The sequence below is a fragment of the Phyllobates terribilis genome, unplaced genomic scaffold (assembly GCF_046119375.1).
Source record: "Phyllobates terribilis strain yellow unplaced genomic scaffold, ASM4611937v1 Scaffold_361__1_contigs__length_1927384, whole genome shotgun sequence".
Lineage (NCBI taxonomy): Eukaryota > Metazoa > Chordata > Amphibia > Anura > Dendrobatidae > Phyllobates > Phyllobates terribilis.
Window position 1 is genome coordinate 1,863,098 of NW_027363121.1, and position 13,637 is coordinate 1,876,734.

The 13,637-nt window shown below is 45.0% G+C and overlaps 10 non-coding genes across 10 annotated transcripts; all 10 read right to left on the bottom strand.

Moving 5' to 3' along the window:
* Window positions 1–853: 853 nt before the first annotated feature.
* On the bottom strand, window positions 854–1,044 carry LOC141222675 (U2 spliceosomal RNA). Its single transcript, XR_012290435.1, has one exon. It is a non-coding gene; the product is annotated as a U2 spliceosomal RNA (small nuclear RNA).
* A 1,110-nt stretch (window positions 1,045–2,154) lies between these two features.
* LOC141222676 (U2 spliceosomal RNA) lies at window positions 2,155–2,345 on the bottom strand. The gene has a single exon (XR_012290436.1). It is a non-coding gene; the product is annotated as a U2 spliceosomal RNA (small nuclear RNA).
* A 1,115-nt stretch (window positions 2,346–3,460) lies between these two features.
* Window positions 3,461–3,651, bottom strand: LOC141222677 (U2 spliceosomal RNA). The gene has a single exon (XR_012290437.1). It is a non-coding gene; the product is annotated as a U2 spliceosomal RNA (small nuclear RNA).
* A 1,115-nt stretch (window positions 3,652–4,766) lies between these two features.
* LOC141222678 (U2 spliceosomal RNA) lies at window positions 4,767–4,957 on the bottom strand. The gene has a single exon (XR_012290438.1). It is a non-coding gene; the product is annotated as a U2 spliceosomal RNA (small nuclear RNA).
* A 1,110-nt stretch (window positions 4,958–6,067) lies between these two features.
* On the bottom strand, window positions 6,068–6,258 carry LOC141222679 (U2 spliceosomal RNA). The gene has a single exon (XR_012290439.1). It is a non-coding gene; the product is annotated as a U2 spliceosomal RNA (small nuclear RNA).
* Window positions 6,259–7,373: 1,115 nt separating this feature from the next.
* On the bottom strand, window positions 7,374–7,564 carry LOC141222680 (U2 spliceosomal RNA). The gene has a single exon (XR_012290440.1). It is a non-coding gene; the product is annotated as a U2 spliceosomal RNA (small nuclear RNA).
* Window positions 7,565–8,679: 1,115 nt separating this feature from the next.
* On the bottom strand, window positions 8,680–8,870 carry LOC141222683 (U2 spliceosomal RNA). Its single transcript, XR_012290442.1, has one exon. It is a non-coding gene; the product is annotated as a U2 spliceosomal RNA (small nuclear RNA).
* Window positions 8,871–9,985: 1,115 nt separating this feature from the next.
* Window positions 9,986–10,176, bottom strand: LOC141222684 (U2 spliceosomal RNA). The gene has a single exon (XR_012290443.1). It is a non-coding gene; the product is annotated as a U2 spliceosomal RNA (small nuclear RNA).
* Window positions 10,177–11,294: 1,118 nt separating this feature from the next.
* On the bottom strand, window positions 11,295–11,485 carry LOC141222685 (U2 spliceosomal RNA). The gene has a single exon (XR_012290444.1). It is a non-coding gene; the product is annotated as a U2 spliceosomal RNA (small nuclear RNA).
* Window positions 11,486–12,599: 1,114 nt separating this feature from the next.
* Window positions 12,600–12,790, bottom strand: LOC141222768 (U2 spliceosomal RNA). The gene has a single exon (XR_012290522.1). It is a non-coding gene; the product is annotated as a U2 spliceosomal RNA (small nuclear RNA).
* Window positions 12,791–13,637: the final 847 nt, after the last annotated feature.

A 13,637-nucleotide genomic window follows, 5' to 3' on the forward strand; every position in this document is an offset into this window, starting at 1 on the left:
GGGTGGGGTGGAACGAGCAGCTGTCTACCCTTAGCAGGAGGGCTCCTGATTACATACCTCTCCTGCTGCTGCTGCTGCTGGCTGTCCAGCAGCAGACTGAAGGTGGCTGCTGCTGTGCACAGGTATATAAAGGCTCAGAGCCTATTATGACACGCGCAGCCAGCGTTCCATTGCCACATTCCATCTACTGCAGGCAGGATACCTGGCTGGCTGAATGTCGCTGAGAAGCTCACAGAGACCGCCATAAGCAACAGTTTAACAGAATGCCACAGACTAATCAACCAAACTTTTTGGGTTGGGTTCTCTTTTATAGTCTGCAGGCATTAAATGAAAGAAGTCAGTGTTCCAGCAGAAGGAGACAACGTTTCAGAAAAGGCATTGTAGCAAACCAAAAAAGAAATTTTAAGCGCAGCAGAGTAACCAGCGCACATACCTGTTAGCTCAGGTGAGTTTAAAAGGCTGCTGTTGATAACAAGGGCATTTGCTAAATAGATGGTGTGTGTGCAACAATATACTGAAAGGTCAATTATATTGTGCAGCTTATCTCACCACCTGTAGTTATTTAGGTGAAAGCTCCAAAATGCTTGCCTAATATGTCTGTTTATCCAAAAGGAAGTAAAAAGGGAGAGCTAGAAAGATAGCATTGCATCACATTACATGGCAATGCAATGCACAGTTGCTGAAGTTGAACCAAAATGAGCTTGTAATCTGGCTTCTGCAACTTTGAACATGAAAAATCCAATGAGGAGAAGAAAAGCAAAGCCAAAGAGTCCATCCCAAAATCCGACAAACAAGCAAAATGAACAAAAAACATTGAATTCAATTCTTTCTGATTTTAGAAACTGCATTAAAGAAGGGGTGCACCGGTCCTGGAGATACTGCAATACCAGGTCAATGCGTGGAGTGGACAGAGCAAGCTCTTTTTCCATCTCCCTGTTCTAAAAATCCATTTAATATATGGTCCCCAGATAGGGGACGTATCAGATATTAAACTGATAAGAACAGATACTACACTTGATCTTAGCCAAAAGGCCGAGAAGCGATAACCAGAATTGGTTTCAAACTACGGAGCCACCCAAGGATCCTGAAAAGTCCATTTGTGGAGATGAGCTCCTGGACTCCCGTTAAGAAGACATGTTGTCAACCTCTAGATCCCTTACATGCCTGCACTTTTCGGCTTGCTGCTGCTGCAATCCACGCGTTTTAGATCTGCATAACTCCACCTCTTTAAACACCTTCACCCCCTGCTGTTCCCACCCGCCTCAACACCGTTGGAAGGGAGGAGAACCAATTAAGGCGGGGGGTGGGGTGGAACGAGCAGCTGTCTACCCTTAGCAGGAGGGCTCCTGATTACATACCTCTCCTGCTGCTGCTGCTGCTGGCTGTCCAGCAGCAGACTGAAGGTGGCTGCTGCTGTGCACAGGTATATAAAGGCTCAGAGCCTATTATGACACGCGCAGCCAGCGTTCCATTGCCACATTCCATCTACTGCAGGCAGGATACCTGGCTGGCTGAATGTCGCTGAGAAGCTCACAGAGACCGCCATAAGCAACAGTTTAACAGAATGCCACAGACTAATCAACCAAACTTTTTGGGTTGGGTTCTCTTTTATAGTCTGCAGGCATTAAATGAAAGAAGTCAGTGTTCCAGCAGAAGGAGACAACGTTTCAGAAAAGGCATTGTAGCAAACCAAAAAAGAAATTTTAAGCGCAGCAGAGTAACCAGCGCACATACCTGTTAGCTCGGGTGAGTTTAAAAGGCTGCTGTTGATAACAAGGGCATTTGCTAAATAGATGGTGTGTGTGCAACAATATACTGAAAGGTCAATTATATTGTGCAGCTTATCTCACCACCTGTAGTTATTTAGGTGAAAGCTCCAAAATGCTTGCCTAATATGTCTGTTTATCCAAAAGGAAGTAAAAAGGGAGAGCTAGAAAGATAGCATTGCATCACATTACATGGCAATGCAATGCACAGTTGCTGAAGTTGAACCAAAATGAGCTTGTAATCTGGCTTCTGCAACTTTGACCATGAAAAATCCAATGAGGAGAAGAAAAGCAAAGCCAAAGAGTCCATCCCAAAATCCGACAAACAAGCAAAATGAACAAAAAACATTGAATTCAATTCTTTCTGATTTTAGAAACTGCATTAAAGAAGGGGTGCACCGGTCCTGGAGATACTGCAATACCAGGTCAATGCGTGGAGTGGACAGAGCAAGCTCTTTTTCCATCTCCCTGTTCTAAAAATCCATTTAATATATGGTCCCCAGATAGGGGACGTATCAGATATTAAACTGATAAGAACAGATACTACACTTGATCTTAGCCAAAAGGCCGAGAAGCGATAACCAGAATTGGTTTCAAACTACGGAGCCACCCAAGGATCCTGAAAAGTCCATTTGTGGAGATGAGCTCCTGGACTCCCGTTAAGAAGACATGTTGTCAACCTCTAGATCCCTTACATGCCTGCACTTTTCGGCTTGCTGCTGCTGCAATCCACGCGTTTTAGATCTGCATAACTCCACCTCTTTAAACACAGCACCTTCACCCCCTGCTGTTCACACCCGCCTCAACACCGTTGGAAGGGAGGAGAACCAATTAAGGCGGGGGGTGGGGTGGAACGAGCAGCTGTCTACCCTTAGCAGGAGGGCTCCTGATTACATACCTCTCCTGCTGCTGCTGCTGCTGGCTGTCCAGCAGCAGACTGAAGGTGGCTGCTGCTGTGCACAGGTATATAAAGGCTCAGAGCCTATTATGACACGCGCAGCCAGCGTTCCATTGCCACATTCCATCTACTGCAGGCAGGATACCTGGCTGGCTGAATGTCGCTGAGAAGCTCACAGAGACCGCCATAAGCAACAGTTTAACAGAATGCCACAGACTAATCAACCAAACTTTTTGGGTTGGGTTCTCTTTTATAGTCTGCAGGCATTAAATGAAAGAAGTCAGTGTTCCAGCAGAAGGAGACAACGTTTCAGAAAAGGCATTGTAGCAAACCAAAAAAGAAATTTTAAGCGCAGCAGAGTAACCAGCGCACATACCTGTTAGCTCAGGTGAGTTTAAAAGGCTGTTGTTGATAACAAGGGCATTTGCTAAATAGATGGTGTGTGTGCAACAATATACTGAAAGGTCAATTATATTGTGCAGCTTATCTCACCACCTGTAGTTATTTAGGTGAAAGCTCCAAAATGCTTGCCTAATATGTCTGTTTATCCAAAAGGAAGTAAAAAGGGAGAGCTAGAAAGATAGCATTGCATCACATTACATGGCAATGCAATGCACAGTTGCTGAAGTTGAACCAAAATGAGCTTGTAATCTGGCTTCTGCAACTTTGAACATGAAAAATCCAATGAGGAGAAGAAAAGCAAAGCCAAAGAGTCCATCCCAAAATCCGACAAACAAGCAAAATGAACAAAAAACATTGAATTCAATTCTTTCTGATTTTAGAAACTGCATTAAAGAAGGGGTGCACCGGTCCTGGAGATACTGCAATACCAGGTCAATGCGTGGAGTGGACAGAGCAAGCTCTTTTTCCATCTCCCTGTTCTAAAAATCCATTTAATATATGGTCCCCAGATAGGGGACGTATCAGATATTAAACTGATAAGAACAGATACTACACTTGATCTTAGCCAAAAGGCCGAGAAGCGATAACCAGAATTGGTTTCAAACTACGGAGCCACCCAAGGATCCTGAAAAGTCCATTTGTGGAGATGAGCTCCTGGACTCCCGTTAAGAAGACATGTTGTCAACCTCTAGATCCCTTACATGCCTGCACTTTTCGGCTTGCTGCTGCTGCAATCCACGCGTTTTAGATCTGCATAACTCCACCTCTTTAAACACAGCACCTTCACCCCCTGCTGTTCCCACCCGCCTCAACACCGTTGGAAGGGAGGAGAACCAATTAAGGCGGGGGGTGGGGTGGAACGAGCAGCTGTCTACCCTTAGCAGGAGGGCTCCTGATTACATACCTCTCCTGCTGCTGCTGCTGCTGGCTGTCCAGCAGCAGACTGAAGGTGGCTGCTGCTGTGCACAGGTATATAAAGGCTCAGAGCCTATTATGACACGCGCAGCCAGCGTTCCATTGCCACATTCCATCTACTGCAGGCAGGATACCTGGCTGGCTGAATGTCGCTGAGAAGCTCACAGAGACCGCCATAAGCAACAGTTTAACAGAATGCCACAGACTAATCAACCAAACTTTTTGGGTTGGGTTCTCTTTTATAGTCTGCAGGCATTAAATGAAAGAAGTCAGTGTTCCAGCAGAAGGAGACAACGTTTCAGAAAAGGCATTGTAGCAAACCAAAAAAGAAATTTTAAGCGCAGCAGAGTAACCAGCGCACATACCTGTTAGCTCAGGTGAGTTTAAAAGGCTGCTGTTGATAACAAGGGCATTTGCTAAATAGATGGTGTGTGTGCAACAATATACTGAAAGGTCAATTATATTGTGCAGCTTATCTCACCACCTGTAGTTATTTAGGTGAAAGCTCCAAAATGCTTGCCTAATATGTCTGTTTATCCAAAAGGAAGTAAAAAGGGAGAGCTAGAAAGATAGCATTGCATCACATTACATGGCAATGCAATGCACAGTTGCTGAAGTTGAACCAAAATGAGCTTGTAATCTGGCTTCTGCAACTTTGAACATGAAAAATCCAATGAGGAGAAGAAAAGCAAAGCCAAAGAGTCCATCCCAAAATCCGACAAACAAGCAAAATGAACAAAAAACATTGAATTCAATTCTTTCTGATTTTAGAAACTGCATTAAAGAAGGGGTGCACCGGTCCTGGAGATACTGCAATACCAGGTCAATGCGTGGAGTGGACAGAGCAAGCTCTTTTTCCATCTCCCTGTTCTAAAAATCCATTTAATATATGGTCCCCAGATAGGGGACGTATCAGATATTAAACTGATAAGAACAGATACTACACTTGATCTTAGCCAAAAGGCCGAGAAGCGATAACCAGAATTGGTTTCAAACTACGGAGCCACCCAAGGATCCTGAAAAGTCCATTTGTGGAGATGAGCTCCTGGACTCCCGTTAAGAAGACATGTTGTCAACCTCTAGATCCCTTACATGCCTGCACTTTTCGGCTTGCTGCTGCTGCAATCCACGCGTTTTAGATCTGCATAACTCCACCTCTTTAAACACCTTCACCCCCTGCTGTTCCCACCCGCCTCAACACCGTTGGAAGGGAGGAGAACCAATTAAGGCGGGGGGTGGGGTGGAACGAGCAGCTGTCTACCCTTAGCAGGAGGGCTCCTGATTACATACCTCTCCTGCTGCTGCTGCTGCTGGCTGTCCAGCAGCAGACTGAAGGTGGCTGCTGCTGTGCACAGGTATATAAAGGCTCAGAGCCTATTATGACACGCGCAGCCAGCGTTCCATTGCCACATTCCATCTACTGCAGGCAGGATACCTGGCTGGCTGAATGTCGCTGAGAAGCTCACAGAGACCGCCATAAGCAACAGTTTAACAGAATGCCACAGACTAATCAACCAAACTTTTTGGGTTGGGTTCTCTTTTATAGTCTGCAGGCATTAAATGAAAGAAGTCAGTGTTCCAGCAGAAGGAGACAACGTTTCAGAAAAGGCATTGTAGCAAACCAAAAAAGAAATTTTAAGCGCAGCAGAGTAACCAGCGCACATACCTGTTAGCTCGGGTGAGTTTAAAAGGCTGCTGTTGATAACAAGGGCATTTGCTAAATAGATGGTGTGTGTGCAACAATATACTGAAAGGTCAATTATATTGTGCAGCTTATCTCACCACCTGTAGTTATTTAGGTGAAAGCTCCAAAATGCTTGCCTAATATGTCTGTTTATCCAAAAGGAAGTAAAAAGGGAGAGCTAGAAAGATAGCATTGCATCACATTACATGGCAATGCAATGCACAGTTGCTGAAGTTGAACCAAAATGAGCTTGTAATCTGGCTTCTGCAACTTTGACCATGAAAAATCCAATGAGGAGAAGAAAAGCAAAGCCAAAGAGTCCATCCCAAAATCCGACAAACAAGCAAAATGAACAAAAAACATTGAATTCAATTCTTTCTGATTTTAGAAACTGCATTAAAGAAGGGGTGCACCGGTCCTGGAGATACTGCAATACCAGGTCAATGCGTGGAGTGGACAGAGCAAGCTCTTTTTCCATCTCCCTGTTCTAAAAATCCATTTAATATATGGTCCCCAGATAGGGGACGTATCAGATATTAAACTGATAAGAACAGATACTACACTTGATCTTAGCCAAAAGGCCGAGAAGCGATAACCAGAATTGGTTTCAAACTACGGAGCCACCCAAGGATCCTGAAAAGTCCATTTGTGGAGATGAGCTCCTGGACTCCCGTTAAGAAGACATGTTGTCAACCTCTAGATCCCTTACATGCCTGCACTTTTCGGCTTGCTGCTGCTGCAATCCACGCGTTTTAGATCTGCATAACTCCACCTCTTTAAACACAGCACCTTCACCCCCTGCTGTTCCCACCCGCCTCAACACCGTTGGAAGGGAGGAGAACCAATTAAGGCGGGGGGTGGGGTGGAACGAGCAGCTGTCTACCCTTAGCAGGAGGGCTCCTGATTACATACCTCTCCTGCTGCTGCTGCTGCTGGCTGTCCAGCAGCAGACTGAAGGTGGCTGCTGCTGTGCACAGGTATATAAAGGCTCAGAGCCTATTATGACACGCGCAGCCAGCGTTCCATTGCCACATTCCATCTACTGCAGGCAGGATACCTGGCTGGCTGAATGTCGCTGAGAAGCTCACAGAGACCGCCATAAGCAACAGTTTAACAGAATGCCACAGACTAATCAACCAAACTTTTTGGGTTGGGTTCTCTTTTATAGTCTGCAGGCATTAAATGAAAGAAGTCAGTGTTCCAGCAGAAGGAGACAACGTTTCAGAAAAGGCATTGTAGCAAACCAAAAAAGAAATTTTAAGCGCAGCAGAGTAACCAGCGCACATACCTGTTAGCTCAGGTGAGTTTAAAAGGCTGCTGTTGATAACAAGGGCATTTGCTAAATAGATGGTGTGTGTGCAACAATATACTGAAAGGTCAATTATATTGTGCAGCTTATCTCACCACCTGTAGTTATTTAGGTGAAAGCTCCAAAATGCTTGCCTAATATGTCTGTTTATCCAAAAGGAAGTAAAAAGGGAGAGCTAGAAAGATAGCATTGCATCACATTACATGGCAATGCAATGCACAGTTGCTGAAGTTGAACCAAAATGAGCTTGTAATCTGGCTTCTGCAACTTTGAACATGAAAAATCCAATGAGGAGAAGAAAAGCAAAGCCAAAGAGTCCATCCCAAAATCCGACAAACAAGCAAAATGAACAAAAAACATTGAATTCAATTCTTTCTGATTTTAGAAACTGCATTAAAGAAGGGGTGCACCGGTCCTGGAGATACTGCAATACCAGGTCAATGCGTGGAGTGGACAGAGCAAGCTCTTTTTCCATCTCCCTGTTCTAAAAATCCATTTAATATATGGTCCCCAGATAGGGGACGTATCAGATATTAAACTGATAAGAACAGATACTACACTTGATCTTAGCCAAAAGGCCGAGAAGCGATAACCAGAATTGGTTTCAAACTACGGAGCCACCCAAGGATCCTGAAAAGTCCATTTGTGGAGATGAGCTCCTGGACTCCCGTTAAGAAGACATGTTGTCAACCTCTAGATCCCTTACATGCCTGCACTTTTCGGCTTGCTGCTGCTGCAATCCACGCGTTTTAGATCTGCATAACTCCACCTCATTAAACACAGCACCCTCACCCCCTGCTGTTCCCACCCGCCTCAACACCGTTGGAAGGGAGGAGAACCAATTAAGGCGGGGGGTGGGGTGGAACGAGCAGCTGTCTACCCTTAGCAGGAGGGCTCCTGATTACATACCTCTCCTGCTGCTGCTGCTGCTGGCTGTCCAGCAGCAGACTGAAGGTGGCTGCTGCTGTGCACAGGTATATAAAGGCTCAGAGCCTATTATGACACGCGCAGCCAGCGTTCCATTGCCACATTCCATCTACTGCAGGCAGGATACCTGGCTGGCTGAATGTCGCTGAGAAGCTCACAGAGACCGCCATAAGCAACAGTTTAACAGAATGCCACAGACTAATCAACCAAACTTTTTGGGTTGGGTTCTCTTTTATAGTCTGCAGGCATTAAATGAAAGAAGTCAGTGTTCCAGCAGAAGGAGACAACGTTTCAGAAAAGGCATTGTAGCAAACCAAAAAAGAAATTTTAAGCGCAGCAGAGTAACCAGCGCACATACCTGTTAGCTCAGGTGAGTTTAAAAGGCTGCTGTTGATAACAAGGGCATTTGCTAAATAGATGGTGTGTGTGCAACAATATACTGAAAGGTCAATTATATTGTGCAGCTTATCTCACCACCTGTAGTTATTTAGGTGAAAGCTCCAAAATGCTTGCCTAATATGTCTGTTTATCCAAAAGGAAGTAAAAAGGGAGAGCTAGAAAGATAGCATTGCATCACATTACATGGCAATGCAATGCACAGTTGCTGAAGTTGAACCAAAATGAGCTTGTAATCTGGCTTCTGCAACTTTGAACATGAAAAATCCAATGAGGAGAAGAAAAGCAAAGCCAAAGAGTCCATCCCCAAATCCGACAAACAAGCAAAATGAACAAAAAACATTGAATTCAATTCTTTCTGATTTTAGAAACTGCATTAAAGAAGGGGTGCACCGGTCCTGGAGATACTGCAATACCAGGTCAATGCGTGGAGTGGACAGAGCAAGCTCTTTTTCCATCTCCCTGTTCTAAAAATCCATTTAATATATGGTCCCCAGATAGGGGACGTATCAGATATTAAACTGATAAGAACAGATACTACACTTGATCTTAGCCAAAAGGCCGAGAAGCGATAACCAGAATTGGTTTCAAACTACGGAGCCACTCAAGGATCCTGAAAAGTCCATTTGTGGAGATGAGCTCCTGGACTCCCGTTAAGAAGACATGTTGTCAACCTCTAGATCCCTTACATGCCTGCACTTTTCGGCTTGCTGCTGCTGCAATCCACGCGTTTTAGATCTGCATAACTCCACCTCTTTAAACACAGCACCTTCACCCCCTGCTGTTCCCACCCGCCTCAACACCGTTGGAAGGGAGGAGAACCAATTAAGGCGGGGGGTGGGGTGGAACGAGCAGCTGTCTACCCTTAGCAGGAGGGCTCCTGATTACATACCTCTCCTGCTGCTGCTGCTGCTGGCTGTCCAGCAGCAGACTGAAGGTGGCTGCTGCTGTGCACAGGTATATAAAGGCTCAGAGCCTATTATGACACGCGCAGCCAGCGTTCCATTGCCACATTCCATCTACTGCAGGCAGGATACCTGGCTGGCTGAATGTCGCTGAGAAGCTCACAGAGACCGCCATAAGCAACAGTTTAACAGAATGCCACAGACTAATCAACCAAACTTTTTGGGTTGGGTTCTCTTTTATAGTCTGCAGGCATTAAATGAAAGAAGTCAGTGTTCCAGCAGAAGGAGACAACGTTTCAGAAAAGGCATTGTAGCAAACCAAAAAAGAAATTTTAAGCGCAGCAGAGTAACCAGCGCACATACCTGTTAGCTCAGGTGAGTTTAAAAGGCTGCTGTTGATAACAAGGGCATTTGCTAAATAGATGGTGTGTGTGCAACAATATACTGAAAGGTCAATTATATTGTGCAGCTTATCTCACCACCTGTAGTTATTTAGGTGAAAGCTCCAAAATGCTTGCCTAATATGTCTGTTTATCCAAAAGGAAGTAAAAAGGGAGAGCTAGAAAGATAGCATTGCATCACATTACATGGCAATGCAATGCACAGTTGCTGAAGTTGAACCAAAATGAGCTTGTAATCTGGCTTCTGCAACTTTGAACATGAAAAATCCAATGAGGAGAAGAAAAGCAAAGCCAAAGAGTCCATCCCAAAATCCGACAAACAAGCAAAATGAACAAAAAACATTGAATTCAATTCTTTCTGATTTTAGAAACTGCATTAAAGAAGGGGTGCACCGGTCCTGGAGATACTGCAATACCAGGTCAATGCGTGGAGTGGACAGAGCAAGCTCTTTTTCCATCTCCCTGTTCTAAAAATCCATTTAATATATGGTCCCCAGATAGGGGACGTATCAGATATTAAACTGATAAGAACAGATACTACACTTGATCTTAGCCAAAAGGCCGAGAAGCGATAACCAGAATTGGTTTCAAACTACGGAGCCACCCAAGGATCCTGAAAAGTCCATTTGTGGAGATGAGCTCCTGGACTCCCGTTAAGAAGACATGTTGTCAACCTCTAGATCCCTTACATGCCTGCACTTTTCGGCTTGCTGCTGCTGCTGCAATCCACGCGTTTTAGATCTGCATAACTCCACCTCTTTAAACACAGCACCTTCACCCCCTGCTGTTTCCACCCGCCTCAACACCGTTGGAAGGGAGGAGAACCAATTAAGGCGGGGGGTGGGGTGGAACGAGCAGCTGTCTACCCTTAGCAGGAGGGCTCCTGATTACATACCTCTCCTGCTGCTGCTGCTGCTGGCTGTCCAGCAGCAGACTGAAGGTGGCTGCTGCTGTGCACAGGTATATAAAGGCTCAGAGCCTATTATGACACGCGCAGCCAGCGTTCCATTGCCACATTCCATCTACTGCAGGCAGGATACCTGGCTGGCTGAATGTCGCTGAGAAGCTCACAGAGACCGCCATAAGCAACAGTTTAACAGAATGCCACAGACTAATCAACCAAACTTTTTGGGTTGGGTTCTCTTTTATAGTCTGCAGGCATTAAATGAAAGAAGTCAGTGTTCCAGCAGAAGGAGACAACGTTTCAGAAAAGGCATTGTAGCAAACCAAAAAAGAAATTTTAAGCGCAGCAGAGTAACCAGCGCACATACCTGTTAGCTCAGGTGAGTTTAAAAGGCTGCTGTTGATAACAAGGGCATTTGCTAAATAGATGGTGTGTGTGCAACAATATACTGAAAGGTCAATTATATTGTGCAGCTTATCTCACCACCTGTAGTTATTTAGGTGAAAGCTCCAAAATGCTTGCCTAATATGTCTGTTTATCCAAAAGGAAGTAAAAAGGGAGAGCTAGAAAGATAGCATTGCATCACATTACATGGCAATGCAATGCACAGTTGCTGAAGTTGAACCAAAATGAGCTTGTAATCTGGCTTCTGCAACTTTGAACATGAAAAATCCAATGAGGAGAAGAAAAGCAAAGCCAAAGAGTCCATCCCAAAATCCGACAAACAAGCAAAATGAACAAAAAACATTGAATTCAATTCTTTCTGATTTTAGAAACTGCATTAAAGAAGGGGTGCACCGGTCCTGGAGATACTGCAATACCAGGTCAATGCGTGGAGTGGACAGAGCAAGCTCTTTTTCCATCTCCCTGTTCTAAAAATCCATTTAATATATGGTCCCCAGATAGGGGACGTATCAGATATTAAACTGATAAGAACAGATACTACACTTGATCTTAGCCAAAAGGCCGAGAAGCGATAACCAGAATTGGTTTCAAACTACGGAGCCACCCAAGGATCCTGAAAAGTCCATTTGTGGAGATGAGCTCCTGGACTCCCGTTAAGAAGACATGTTGTCAACCTCTAGATCCCTTACATGCCTGCACTTTTCGGCTTGCTGCTGCTGCAATCCACGCGTTTTAGATCTGCATAACTCCACCTCTTTAAACACAGCACCTTCACCCCCTGCTGTTCCCACCCGCCTCAACACCGTTGGAAGGGAGGAGAACCAATTAAGGCGGGGGGTGGGGTGGAACGAGCAGCTGTCTACCCTTAGCAGGAGGGCTCCTGATTACATACCTCTCCTGCTGCTGCTGCTGCTGGCTGTCCAGCAGCAGACTGAGGTGGCTGCTGCTGTGCACAGGTATATAAAGGCTCAGAGCCTATTATGACACGCGCAGCCAGCGTTCCATTGCCACATTCCATCTACTGCAGGCAGGATACCTGGCTGGCTGAATGTCGCTGAGAAGCTCACAGAGACCGCCATAAGCAACAGTTTAACAGAATGCCACAGACTAATCAACCAAACTTTTTGGGTTGGGTTCTCTTTTATAGTCTGCAGGCATTAAATGAAAGAAGTCAGTGTTCCAGCAGAAGGAGACAACGTTTCAGAAAAGGCATTGTAGCAAACCAAAAAAGAAATTTTAAGCGCAGCAGAGTAACCAGCGCACATACCTGTTAGCTCAGGTGAGTTTAAAAGGCTGCTGTTGATAACAAGGGCATTTGCTAAATAGATGGTGTGTGTGCAACAATATACTGAAAGGTCAATTATATTGTGCAGCTTATCTCACCACCTGTAGTTATTTAGGTGAAAGCTATAAAATGCTTGCCTAATATGTCTGTTTATCCAAAAGGAAGTAAAAAGGGAGAGCTAGAAAGATAGCATTGCATCACATTACATGGCAATGCAATGCACAGTTGCTGAAGTTGAACCAAAATGAGCTTGTAATCTGGCTTCTGCAACTTTGAACATGAAAAATCCAATGAGGAGAAGAAAAGCAAAGCCAAAGAGTCCATCCCAAAATCCGACAAACAAGCAAAATGAACAAAAAACATTGAATTCAATTCTTTCTGATTTTAGAAACTGCATTAAAGAAGGGGTGCACCGGTCCTGGAGATACTGCAATACCAGGTCAATGTGTGGAGTGGACAGAGCAAGCTCTTTTTCCATCTCCCTGTTCTAAAAATCCATTTAATATATGGTCCCCAGATAGGGGACGTATCAGATATTAAACTGATAAGAACAGATACTACACTTGATCTTAGCCAAAAGGCCGAGAAGCGATAACCAGAATTGGTTTCAAACTACGGAGCCACCCAAGGATCCTGAAAAGTCCATTTGTGGAGATGAGCTCCTGGACTCCCGTTAAGAAGACATGTTGTCAACCTCTAGATCCCTTACATGCCTGCACTTTTCGGCTTGCTGCTGCTGCAATCCACGCGTTTTAGATCTGCATAACTCCACCTCTTTAAACACAGCACCTTCACCCCCTGCTGTTCCCACCCGCCTCAACACCGTTGGAAGGGAGGAGAACCAATTAAGGCGGGGGGTGGGGTGGAACGAGCAGCTGTCTACCCTTAGCAGGAGGGCTCCTGATTACATACCTCTCCTGCTGCTGCTGCTGCTGGCTGTCCAGCAGCAGACTGAAGGTGGCTGCTGCTGTGCACAGGTATATAAAGGCTCAGAGCCTATTATGACACGCGCAGCCAGCGTTCCATTGCCACATTCCATCTACTGCAGGCAGGATACCTGGCTGGCTGAATGTCGCTGAGAAGCTCACAGAGACCGCCATAAGCAACAGTTTAACAGAATGCCACAGACTAATCAACCAAACTTTTTGGGTTGGGTTCTCTTTTATAGTCTGCAGGCATTAAATGAAAGAAGTCAGTGTTCCAGCAGAAGGAGACAACGTTTCAGAAAAGGCATTGTAGCAAACCAAAAAAGAAATTTTAAGCGCAGCAGAGTAACCAGCGCACATACCTGTTAGCTCAGGTGAGTTTAAAAGGCTGCTGTTGATAACAAGGGCATTTGCTAAATAGATGGTGTGTGTGCAACAATATACTGAAAGGTCAATTATATTGTGCAGCTTATCTCACCACCTGTAGTTATTTAGGTGAAAGCTCCAAAATGCT